Source organism: Rhododendron vialii, chromosome 12a, assembly GCF_030253575.1.
Source record: "Rhododendron vialii isolate Sample 1 chromosome 12a, ASM3025357v1".
In the NCBI taxonomy this organism is placed as follows: Eukaryota; Viridiplantae; Streptophyta; class Magnoliopsida; order Ericales; family Ericaceae; genus Rhododendron; species Rhododendron vialii.
In genome coordinates this window covers 8,665,022-8,678,060 of record NC_080568.1, presented here as the reverse complement: position 1 = coordinate 8,678,060, position 13,039 = coordinate 8,665,022, and positions in this window count along the sequence as shown.

Here is a 13,039-nt window from a genome sequence, read left to right as displayed (position 1 = left end):
GGAGAATTTTTTTAGTGAAAGGCGAAAAAATAGTTGGAACGAAGAAAATTATATTGCACTATTACCAAACGAGCCCTTATGCTTTACCATTTGGATGCCTCTAATACAAAAGTACTCCAATTATAATGCACTACTACCAAAAGAATACATAGTACGTCTATATGTATAGTTGGGTGCGAATCTCAAGGTATGGGCTTGAGAAAAGTGATGTAATGGCTCCTCGTGAGATCTTTGTTGGGTTAAATCAACCCCCCCTTTCCTAGTAATCCATTTTCTAGTACTATTCCTAGTTGGGTTTTTACTCCTTTGGGGTATTTTTTTTTTTTTTTTTGTTTAATGAAAGTTGGGTTTTTACTTTACAATTTCTTTAAACATCTCTTTCTCTCTCTCACACTGGTCGACAGTCCAACCAATAAACACATCAAAAGCAGAAAACTTTAAAAAGCAAAAGCTGAAATTTCTCTCTCTCTCTCTCTCTCTCTCTCTCTCTCTCTCTCAAGTCGATTGTGGTTCCAAACTTCAAATTACATCATGCAAGCTTCTGAAGAAATAGATATCGCCTTCAATAAATGCAGCAAAAATAAACGGTTGAAATGTTTATCACAAGCCGAGAGTTGATAAGCGAACAAAATTATTCGAGTTTAAGCTTTTTGTCCACTCATTAGACATTCTGTCGAGATCTGAATATTGTTACGTAACCAACTTAAGTTTGAATGTTTTTTTGAAACCCGTTAATAAGTTATTTTCTCTGTCCCTTTCTTAGTGTTCAGATTCACAATTTGAACTTATTAAAAAATATCATATTTGCATCTTTTACATCAATTTTTATCTCTGTTTTTTAAAGCTATTCTCCATTTTCACCTAGATATAGAAACCGACAGGAGGTACCGACGGCCACGCGGAGCCCACCCCGGGCCGTCGGTACCTTAGACTGTCAGTTTCCGTAGCTTGGTTGTTGACTTTTTATCCATTAACTTTTCAAAAGGACAAAAAGAAATAGTACAAAATTTTACCCATTAACTGTTTAAAATGAACACTTACTAAAGATAACCTAAAATAGGATACTGGACTCTTATTTGGGGATGAAGAGAATACTATTCAACTTGTTCAATTATGATATACATAAATTCAAGCCACTCGTATTCAGCCCTATAATCGATTTGATGGCTCACCTCGTTAACAAATTAAACTAGAGCACATTTTTAATTGGAGTTTGTTAAAATTTTAATCGAGCTTGAACAGTTCAGCTACTACAAGAACTCATTTCATTTTCGAATTTATTTGGGGAAGGATTGAAGAACATAGAATTAAGAATATAATGGAAAGAAATTGTTGCACGTTTGAATTAGATACTACTGTATTTTGGTTTGAGTGCAATATACAAAATGGAATCTTAGAAAGTGTTTTGTTCTATAAGAAGTCAATCATCAGGAAGTACTATTACTTAGCTAATCCTAAAAATTAGGGGATCCGACTCATTCCAATTTTTTTTGTGTTCACTTCGACCTAATTAATTTTTTGAAATAATGATCGGAATCGTTCACTTTGAAAGTCCCATCAACAATGGAAAATGTCAATGACCCTTATAGAACTATCAACAATGTGCAATAGAAAGTGGACGACTTACATCAATTTTATACAGTATTTATAAGTCTCCATACTTCTCTCCCGTATATGATCTTTTTTTAAAATATATATTATTTCCGAATGAGTTGATGTTTTACATGATTGATCCTCGTTATAATACTGCACAAAATTCATTATTAACAGGTTTCTAGTCTTTAGAACGGTGAAAAAATTTCCTTGGACTCAAACGATCGAACACTAGCTATAGTAATACTACTTCTATAAAGTGTTGGAAATCTGGTCTTTTCAAATTGAAAATTGATGGCATCTCTTCTAGAAAATATAGAATGCAAAAACCACTTTGAGGTGCGTTTGTAAGTCGCTCTTATAAAGACGATATTTTTCTTCTACCAGATAGTACGCAATTATGCATCAGGTACGCGATAAGAAAAAAACGACCTTCAAAATACAACAAAGCGTAAACTCAAAGTTTTTTCCTATTTGTGTTTGCACAAACGTTGACCGACAGAATACCGACTGCAATTTTGTTTTGTTTCTACTAAGTTCTAAGCAACAGAACCTCAGTAAAGTATATATTGATCAAACACCTGACCGGTGGGTCGGATCATACGATGTAGATTGACGACGGCACCTTAAGATTGTGTTAAGTGTTAACCATGCATACACATCTCTTCAATTTCAATGTTGTCCATTTGATCACACAATTGACAATCCAACGGCGGTGTGATCGCAATTGTACTAACAGTTGCGCCCACGGTTAACCAATGCTAACTGTCACTTAACCAACAACCTTATAAAACGTCCCCCGTCACTGCGTGACTCACTTGGCACACACGTAAGTGCCACGTCACTGCCACCTTCGCGCTACAAGGCGCCAACGTGCTAAGTGCAAAGTGCATCATCAAAGTGCCACATTGCAGCCACACAGCCCTCTGCCACGCAAGGAGCCCGGAATTAGGGTTTCTTATTTCCACAAGGAACCCAAAATTATTTATATTTAGGTCTCTGTTTTAGCCTTATAAGTATACCACTATATTCTCTTGGTCTCACACACTCATTACAGAATACCAAAAGGTGGGCTATAAGAGAGAACGAGGAGACCACGTAGGAGTCTACACTTGACTACATCATTGAGGTATATGGAAATATGGCAGAATATCGTAAGGTACGATTGAGCGAAGTTCGTAGGATACAGCAATCGGTGTGCTGTAGCATTTGGGTTCAACAAAGAAACAAGTCAACCAGCGTTTGTATTGCGAAAGTTGAGATAAAACCCTAATTCCACCTTGTTGGGTTTTGCGTTTTTTTGTTGTTGTCCAATCTATATGTGTCATTATTAGGTTCTAGGATTCGGTTCCCAACAGAAGCGTCATAGGAGTCTACCACACTTTAGAGGCAAACTAAATGTTGAGCAAACATAAGTGTGCTACCAAATATGTCTCTCAAACTTTTTCCATTTAAGTTATGTGAGGGAAAAAACCCACATTACCACATGAAGAATGAACATTCTCAAGAAGAATAAGAAAGCTTTTCAAAACCCTAAACCATGTTGAGAATATAAATTATAAAGTTTGCACATCCCTTTAACAGTATAACCTTTTAAATGAGTTGGTAGTTAAAAATCTTACTCCTATCTAATGATTAAAATTTACACGAGGAGCCTATCTAAAATGGTACAAAATTGGAAGTGCGGGGTCCAAATAGAAACAATGATATAAGCATATCCCTGTCTACAAGACTACAACAGAGGGTTGTGCACGTACACGTGCACTTTGGACCAAATGATGCCCCTTGACCAGATCTTCAATCGATCACTTTGTTTTGGGACAAATGGCCATAATAATGTTCACTATTATCATCATTGCAGGCAAACTGGATCTAATGGCTCCAAATTATAATCCAAGGACAAAGTTCATTATTATGGAGCTTGAGAACTCACTATTTGATAAGAGAGAGACCTTTTTTTTTCATAACTTAAATGTCTAAGCCAAATTACGAACACCTCATCAACTAATTCTGCAGGTCTAATCCTACCGCTCACTTATACAACTCCAATGAAAGCCGGAGCAAAGCTCTGTGATGGACTAGCCCCAAAGAAGTTAATAGCACTTGAAAGGTTTCGAACCCGACACTTAATTAAAGAGGGAGTAAATTCGTCTCAGGTATCAACTACCAAGCCAACCCATTGGGGGTTTAGAGAGGGACGTTCTAAGTACTGTTTAGAGAGGGACGTTGCTAACATGAAAAGTAGTTTTACAACTGTCTGATAGATACAGGGACAAAGCTATTTCAGACGTACAAGATATTAAGAGATTGTTTATTTTTTGTGCACATTCTCTATGCCGATTTGTGCCCACCAGATCACCTATACCAAAAATCCTCCGTATCTATGTTCTTGTGTATTACAGCCGCAAGGATATACTATTGTGATATTCTGCGCCTAAAAATGCTCAGGAACAGAGGTACATAAAATTTTCGGTACAAAAGACGACCTCTAGTTTGTGGGGAAGGTAAAATTTTTGTAAGCATCTCAACACTTGCGCTCAGGGTAAATGAGAACCTCATTTAAAATTCGCGACGTCAGATAAAAAAGAACTAAGGAGGTCATGATCCGCGCAATCAAAAGTGTTACCCATTGTTACCAAAATTCTTGTTTTCTCCCCAATCGACGGAGAATCGACGGGAAATCGTATCGTAAGCTTGCTAGAATGTGGGTGTGAAAAGTGGAGTTTGGTTCCTTGCCGTATTTCAGGACTTCTTTGGAAACAAACAATAAAGTGAATGAAGTATGGAAGAAGATTAACAAAATGGACTTTATTAACCCTCAAAGTAGAAGAACAATCAATCGAGATGATTGAGTGAACAATTACAAGTTAACTCTACTCCTAGAAAAGAAAAGATAAAGGTCTGATTGGCGTTGTTTGTGTGTATTGAAACTACTACTAACTTGTACTTAAATAGGCCTTCCTGAATTTGAATTCAAATCTTCCCTCCAAAGTAGCAGTTGAAAACTCCTTCGAATTCTGATGAAGAACTTTCTTCAACTGCCAATCATGTCCACGTTAGGAAAACTGTTTTGTTAGTCGTGGTTAACACCCTCTTTAATCGTGGAATCATGGGATCTAACTCCTTTTGACACCTGTCACTTGATCGACGGACCAAAAGGCCATAGGAATTCGCCACGTGTATACCAATCGACGGACAAGACTTTTTACAGTTTCATCATCGATTTACTTCCATTCTAAATTATTAAGGTGAGTCCATTCTATTCTTTTACTTTTTCATATTTACCCCTGCCACGTGTCATTCAATCGACGGGTAAAAAGGAAAACTCAATTATGGTACAAACAATGCCCCCCTTATTTGTTTGAGTTAAAAATCATTTAACTTGAATAAATAATTCTTTTACCTTTTCAAAAGGCGTGATTAACATACGAGGCTCTTCCAACGTATATATACCCTTTCTTTTATAAAAATTAGGGCACCGTTTCAAACCATCAATTCCGGAATCGATGGTGCCCAAAAAAGCTCTTCACAGCAAAGCGATGGCTCCCAAAGCTTCTTCCAAGTCATCGACTCCTCGGTCAACCCAGAAGAAAGAATCGAGTTCTCAGAAAACTGAAACTCCAACAGAGTCCTATCTTCCAAGGTATCCTCAATGCCTAAGGGAGGCACCTCAGTTACCTCTTTATTTTGTTTCTGTAGTCAATCATCCCTCCAGATTCATATTGGGTCCTATTTACTCTCCAAACTCCCCTGATTCACTGCCGACATACTATCCGGTGAATTTCAACGAACCCTTGCTCCTTTCGCTCCCAGGTCTCCATCGTACTGGTTGGAATACCAGAGGGACAATCCAATCATGGCCCACTGTATTTCCATCTTGGACAAAGTGGGTTGATCGTATGAGGAGATACCTACATCTCTCGTGGCATACAATGGGAATTTATGAAGCAATAGACCTATCTACACAGGCCTTTGAATTAAACCCTAATTTGATTGCTGCTGCTACTTGTTTTTGGTCTGTTTCATCCAATGCTTTTGTTTTTCCAAATGGCCCCATGAGTCCTACCGTTTTGGACATCATCCATTTGACTGGCCTATCGAGTATGGGTGCAGAGGTTAATGCTGCTTGGACCATCAACCTTGCGATTCACCGTTTGAGGACTCTGATAACTCATGGAGTTATGCATATTTTATATCCATTTTTTGTACTTCTGACCTCAAAGAGCCATCATTTACTGAAAAAGCAGCATTTTACTTGTATTGGCTCAACAAATATGTGCTATGTGTGTCTGGTTTGAAGATAACCAAGGAATATTTTCGCTTAGCCATTTGCTTAGCTCAAGATGCAAAGCTTGCATTGCTCAAGATGCAAAGCTTGCATTAGCTCCCGTTGTGCTAGGGACATTGTATAAAGGATTGTGGACTTTCACACAAAATAAGATCATCAGTAATTGTGGTGGTCCCTTCTGGATCCTTCAAGCATGGCTGTATGCCTATTTTCCATTTCTTAAGCCCACGAGTTATTATCCGAAGAGAAAAGATGGGGGAGAGTGCTTGAGCTATGCGGAATATTTTTTAGCCCATGAATCCAAACATGAGGACTCATCCTTTAAGAGGTACTTCAAGGCTTTTTATAGCCCTGTTTTTGAAGAATTACCTAATTGGCTCCCTTTTAAGGACTGCCATTACTCAGCATCACAAAGGATAGAACCCATCCTCAAATTCTTAGTTCCAGCTCACACAGTCAACGAATTCTGGGCTAGTATCTTGATCTCGAGGTTCCTGTCGATAGGATTCTCTCCATCAACTACACGCTTCTCCAACTGCAGCTTCGAAGTTTATATGCCAAATCAATGAGCTAGACAGTTTGGCTTGGCGCAAGGAATCCCTATCCCTCATACTCATCCAAGGATTAAGGATTTGGCCAAAACAAGGCCAAATGTAACTCAAACTTCCTTGATTACTGAACTGATTGGTCAATTTCAAGGCATCAAGGCCAATTTCCAACTTGTGAGTTTTGTGGCCGATCCTTCCCTTACTTCAGAATTTAAGCTGTTTTGGGATTGTATTAAGCCTACCATATTCAACAAAGATTTGAGTAACTGTCTCTTGAGACTTGACCCTGAAGATTCCTTGCCAGGTATCCTCTATGAAATCACCCTTTATTTTGCAGTCATGGGTGTTACATTCTTACTAATGATTTCTCATAATTTCAGTTTCCAAGAAGGTTCCTGTTCCTAAACCAAAGGGTCCAAGAGGTCAAGATAAAGGGAAGCAACCTGAGGTTTTCCCTCCCTCCAAAAAAAGGACTAGAAGCTCTCAAGTTCAAAGTACATTGCGAGATCCTCCACTTATGGCAGATGCAATGAAAGGACTTAACTCGCCCAATCGACAGACAAGTCTGTCAGAAATAGCTGAAGACTCAGAGATATTGGTGACATTTAAAAGGGTAAGCATCTCATTTTTTGGACTTTAGATATCAGGTATCAGTCCTTTATTGATTTATTTCTTTTCTTTTACATTTAGAAAATAAAGAGAAGACTTCACCTGGCACCTCAATCAGATGATGAAGGTGAAAAAGACAAAGGTTCGATTATGAAGCTGTTAACTCCTGTCAATTACTCTTCTGTCAATAAATTTGATCTCCCATTGAATACCCCTTTACTTTTACATGTCCAGCATCAATTTCGGATGAAGGTGCCAAAATTTCTGACATGGGAAACAAATCAGCTTTTCCAGAGGTTTTACCATTTGATCCTATTACTGAGCTCATTTTGAGTTCAGTACCCAATTCTCCAATGACTCTGGAAATCGAACCCCTTGTAGAAAAGGAGACTTTTAGTGTTGAGCAACTAGAAGTCCATTCTCCTGTTCAAGGAGAAAGAGTACCCGAGCCATTTGTTGAACAATCAGAAGTTCATTCTCCTATTCAAGGAGAAAGAGTACCGAAGCCATTTGTTGAACAATCAGAAGTTCATTCTCCTATTCAAGGAGAAATGATGTCAGAGCCTATGGAACCATCGATTGAGGCTACTGAAATCCCAGAGCAGCCACAGACTGAAATGGAAATCAATACTCCAGATTTGACCATCAAACCCACGACTCCAATAGCTTCTCCTTCGTCTGTTGATAGGGCTGATACAAATTTGACAACCAATACACCAACCTCTGATTTGGACCTTATGCTATCTAAAACTAAGAGATATTCTGAATTCTATTCAAGGTCCATTTCTGAGTTTTCTGAATCCCTGACTCCTCCACCTTCCTTTGAGCTTAGTGAAGAGATAAAAAGTGAGATGAAAACCTTTTTTGAGCTGCTTGAGCTTCCTCTGTTAGAAATTGCTGTTGATCACACTACAGCTTTTACTAGCTGTATGAACCATTTGATATCCAAGAAGGTTTTCCCACTATCTGAGCAGATCAAGCTTAAGGAGTTTGGCTCAATTGTAAATGAGAGTTTGACAGTAGCAGCCTATTGTCAAAAAGAAATGAAGAACAAACAGGATACTCTCAATCAATTTGCAGCCATTTCAACCAAATTGGACACAATGGGGAGCAATATACATCAGCTGAAGGATGAATTACAGCGAATTAAAGATGAAAAGGCTGCCCTTCTTGCCCGTTTGAGTCAACTTGATGACCAACAGCAGGTTCTATTAGCACGAAAGGAGTTGATCAGTCATGAATTATCCAAGATCTCCTGTGATGAGTCAGGGACTAAAGCCATCATAACAATGGCCAACACTGATTTTTTGAAATATCAGGAAAACTACAATGCTACAAATAGCAAGTGGAGCTATTTTTCCAAGTTGTTCTTGGAAGTTAAGTCCAAGAACCATTAATTAGTCTGTATAGTACAACTATCATTTTGGCCTATATATTTCAGGCATCTTCTAGTTGTATCTTTTACTTTCTTGCAATGTTTAGCCTACTTTTCAGGCTTTTATAGCTTTTGTTTTAAGAATATTTGTATTAAGTTTTGAGTATGCTTATCTTATTCTTGTATTTTCTCAAAAATTACAAGGATCTCTGAACGACTCTTGTCCAGAATCGATGGGAAAATCCAAACCTTGCCTGTTTTCTTCCTTACAAACGAAACAATCCTATTGATAGGTTCACTTCATAGGAAATCATAAAACCACTAACCGATTATTCCGTTTCTCAATAGTGGATATAAATCGTGGCTACATATTAATTCCTTGATCGATGGGATTAACCAATAACATCCCATGGGGAACACCAACCGTTTTCTCCTCCACTTTCTGATAGTGGAGATGATCGTGCGTAATAACTGCTTTGATTAACTGCTCGGAACTGAACCGTTGTTGATCTTTTCTTTTATAAATTAAACCTTTGTGGGATGATTGCACATCGCTCCTCTTTTATTCTCAATTGACTTCTCACTTTTCGTGATTTTTCTGCTCATAGTCAAATTGAAACCATGAACATCGATTTAAACAACCCCTCGTCTTCTTTTGAAGCCGTCGATCGACCACTTTCTCCCATTACGGCCACTTCTAGCTCGGATGATCCTTTGCCATCCAATCCTCCATCTAGTTAGAGTATTAAGCCTCCCACTGAAAGGGTGGTTGTAAGAATGGAGAATCCTCATCTGTACCCCAACTCAAGCATTCGACGCTCACACGTCAAAGTCAGCTATCAATTCCCTTGGGTCAGAGAGAAACCAATGGCAATGTTACTGGATTCACTACTTTCTATGCCATATAGACCCATGCCATTTCAACTGGCAGAGGCAGGTGGCAAGCCCAGCTTGGAAAATCACGAATCCCTCTTCGAGAGAGCAAGAAATCAACAAGTTTATTGGAAAGAAGTGGTGAGAAAGCCATGTTTTCCTGATGGCTTTTCTGATGATCAGCCTGACATCTCTCCCCTTCTTGAGAATCCTGATTGGTTTCAAGAATTGGAGAAATTAAGGTATAACCCCCCACTATCTCAGGCCCATGTAGGCTATTCGATTTATAGAGATTCTGATGAAAATACAGCCAAAAAGCTACTGGCTGCTTTTGCCTTTCTGGATATTCACATTCTAGAAGAACATGTCCCACATTTGAACTTCCTGTGGGCATGTGAAACCCTTCAATTTTATGAGAGTAGCCTCATTACTACCCACTTTCATGGGTTTAAATCTGCACTGCCCCTTATAAGGCTTTGGATGAAGACTAGCACTGCTGTTTACTATGACCCTTTTGGATTGATTATGAAGTTCAACATGAAACAGTAGTTAAACTTCACAACAAAGTATTAGACCTAGATCATTCCACCTGGGAGCTACCACCGAACTCCTCAAAAACTCTGTTCAAAAAACATCGGAACTGGCTTCGGAAGAAAAATCACAAGAGAGCCCATCTCTTGGCTCAAGCTGAAAAGAGTGTAATGGCCATGAGGCCATTAGTAGATAAGAAGATAAAGATGGATGCAGAGGCAATGGCTAGGGACAAAGAGCATGCATTCTTAACCTATGCTTGGGAAAAATTTCATGTTTTTGTTACTTGGAGTTTCCCACATTATTTCGAAATCATTCAAATTGATGCTGATGGTAACCCTGTTGCGCCTGTTAATGCCTAAATTTATAGGCATTAGTTAGATTTTATCTATGCTCTGTTTCCTTCTAAAACAGGAAATATTAGGTTTACTTCCTTTTGTAAGCAGGAAATGTCACTTATCTTATGTTGAATGAAAAGTAAGCCTAAGTTTATAGGCTTTCAATGATGATTTGCTTAAGTATGAATTACGTATCTGTCGATTAACTCTTTTATCCATCGATTAACTCCCAAGGAGATGGAAAATATGCCTTTAAATACTTCCAATTGATTGTTCTTTCATGAATATTTCCAAGAACAGATTCTAACTGATACGCACCACCTCTTAGTACTTTTAATACACGAAATGGTCCCTCCCAATTTGGAGACCATTTACCAAAATATCTTTTCTTTTTCTTATCTAAAGGCAAAATTGCCTTCCAAACCAAATCCCCATCTGCAAATGATTTTTCATGGACTCTTTTATTATAAACTCTCTCTAGATTTTTCTTTTGTGCTTGTATATTATTTAAAGCATCTATTCTTGATTCTTCTAGTCCATCTAACTCTTGATACATTGCTTCCTCGAAATCCACATTATTTGGGCCATAATGCCTAGTAACCCTGTGAGACGTAATATTAACTTCAACGGGTAATACTGCAGCTTGGCCATATACTAACTCATATGGTGTAGCTCTTGTGCTCTCCCTTTTTGAAGTCCTATAAGCCCATAACACTCTTGGCAGTAGATTATGCCAATCTCTTGGATTGTCAGTTATCATTTTAGATAGAGTATTCTTGATAATTTTATTAGTAGATTCCACTTGCCCATTTGCTTGGGCATAATAAGGAGAAGAATTCAAGATTTTTACTCCATATGAATTAACATAAGTCGTTATTTCGTGACCATTAAACACAGATGCTTGGTCAACCGTAATTGTTTCAGGAATACCAAATCGACAGAAAATATACTCTTCAATGAAATCAATTATCTGTTTCTGCGCCACACTCTTCAATGGGATGGCTTCTGTCCATTTCGTAAAATAATCCGTAGCTACCATTACATACTCATGTTGTTGAGAAGAGTGAGGAATTATTTCTCCAATCATATCAATTGCCCACCCCCTGAAAGGCCATGGTTTAACAATCGATTGTAAAGGAAAAGCTGGAACCCTTTGAATGGGTCCATATTGTTGACATTTTTGACATCCCTTAGCATAAGAGATACAATCTTTCCTTATTGTTGGCCAATAATAGCCATATCTTTTAAGTAACCATTTCATTTTCTCTCCAGATTGATGGGAACCACAAGTCCCTTCGTGAACTTCTCCCATAACTGTCATTGTTTGGGATTTAACAATACACAACAATAATACTTCATCTGAAGATTTTCTAAACAAATCATTTCCCACTATAACATAGTTAATGGCCCTTTGCTTTATATTTCTATCTGTTTTCTCCTTTGGGTTCTCTAGGAATTTCCTTATTGGAACCCTCCAATCATCAACTAAACTTATTTCCATAATATCAAAATCATTCCCATCTCTTTCGATAGAGAAAGGCAAGAATCTCTTTTGGACTTTTATTAATTTTTCATTTTGCCCTTCTGAAATCCTAATTCCAGAAGCAATTTGTGCCATTTGATTGGCATCACTATTCTCCAATCTATACACATGTTGCAAATGTACTTCATCAAAACATGACACAAAAATTTTTAACCTTCTGTAGTTGTAATTCTAATAAAGGATGATTGCACTTATATTCATCTGTTATCTGTCGAATCACCAACTGTGAGTCCCCCGTAACATTTAAATACCTAATATTCAATTCTTTTGCAATCTCTAAATCGATAATCAAAGCTTCATACTCAGCTTGATTGTTGGTCAAGATCCTGCTTTCATCTAACTGAAAAGAAAACTGTAAAAATTTCCCTTTTGGAGATGTAAAAACTACACCTGCTCTAACCCCTCTGTCAGTTTTAGAACCATCGAATGACAATCTCCATGGTTTCATTTCAATCATATGTATGTCAAATTCATCCTTTTTCATTAACATGTTAGGATGATTAGCTACGAAATCAGCTAAAGCTTGCCCTTTTACTGCTTTTTGAGGCACGTACTGTAGATCATATTCTATTAAAGATAACAACCATTTCCCTTGTTTGCCTCTTAATATGGGCCTTGTTAAGAGATATTTAATGATGTCTGTCTGTGCAATTACATGTACCGTCGACGGTAACATGTAACATCTTAACTTGATGGCAGAAAAGTATAATGTTAAGCATAACTTTTCAATAGGCTTATATTTTATCTCACATTCATTTAATCTCCTACTAAGATAATAAATAGCTTGTTCATGACCATTTTCATTATCTTGAGCCAAAAGACAACCAATCGATTGGTGTCCTGCTGATATATATAATTTTAAAGGTTTTCCAAATATTGGTGGCATCAGAACAGGAGGCCTTACCAATGATTGCTTCAACAACTCAAAAGCTTTCTGATGTTCTTTTTCCCATTTAAAATCTTTCTGAGACTTTAACTTCAAAAGTGGGGAAAAAGCAAGAGTTTTTCCAGATAAATTGGAAATAAATCTCCTAAGAAAATTTACCTGTCCCAAAAACTGTTGGAGCTCTTGTTTATTTGTTGGAGGCTGTGCTTCTATTATAGCTTTTGCCTTATCTTTATCAACCTCAATCCCTTTCTTATGAATCAGAAATCCTAAAAAATTTCCAGCAGTAACTTCAAAAGCGCATTTCATTGCATTCATTTTCAACTTGTACTGTCTCATTCTCATCAAGACTTGCCTTAAGTAGTCTACATGCTCATCAAATGTATGTGACTTTACTACTATGTCATCAATGTAAACTTCCATAAACCTTCCAATTAGGTCATGAAAAATCACAT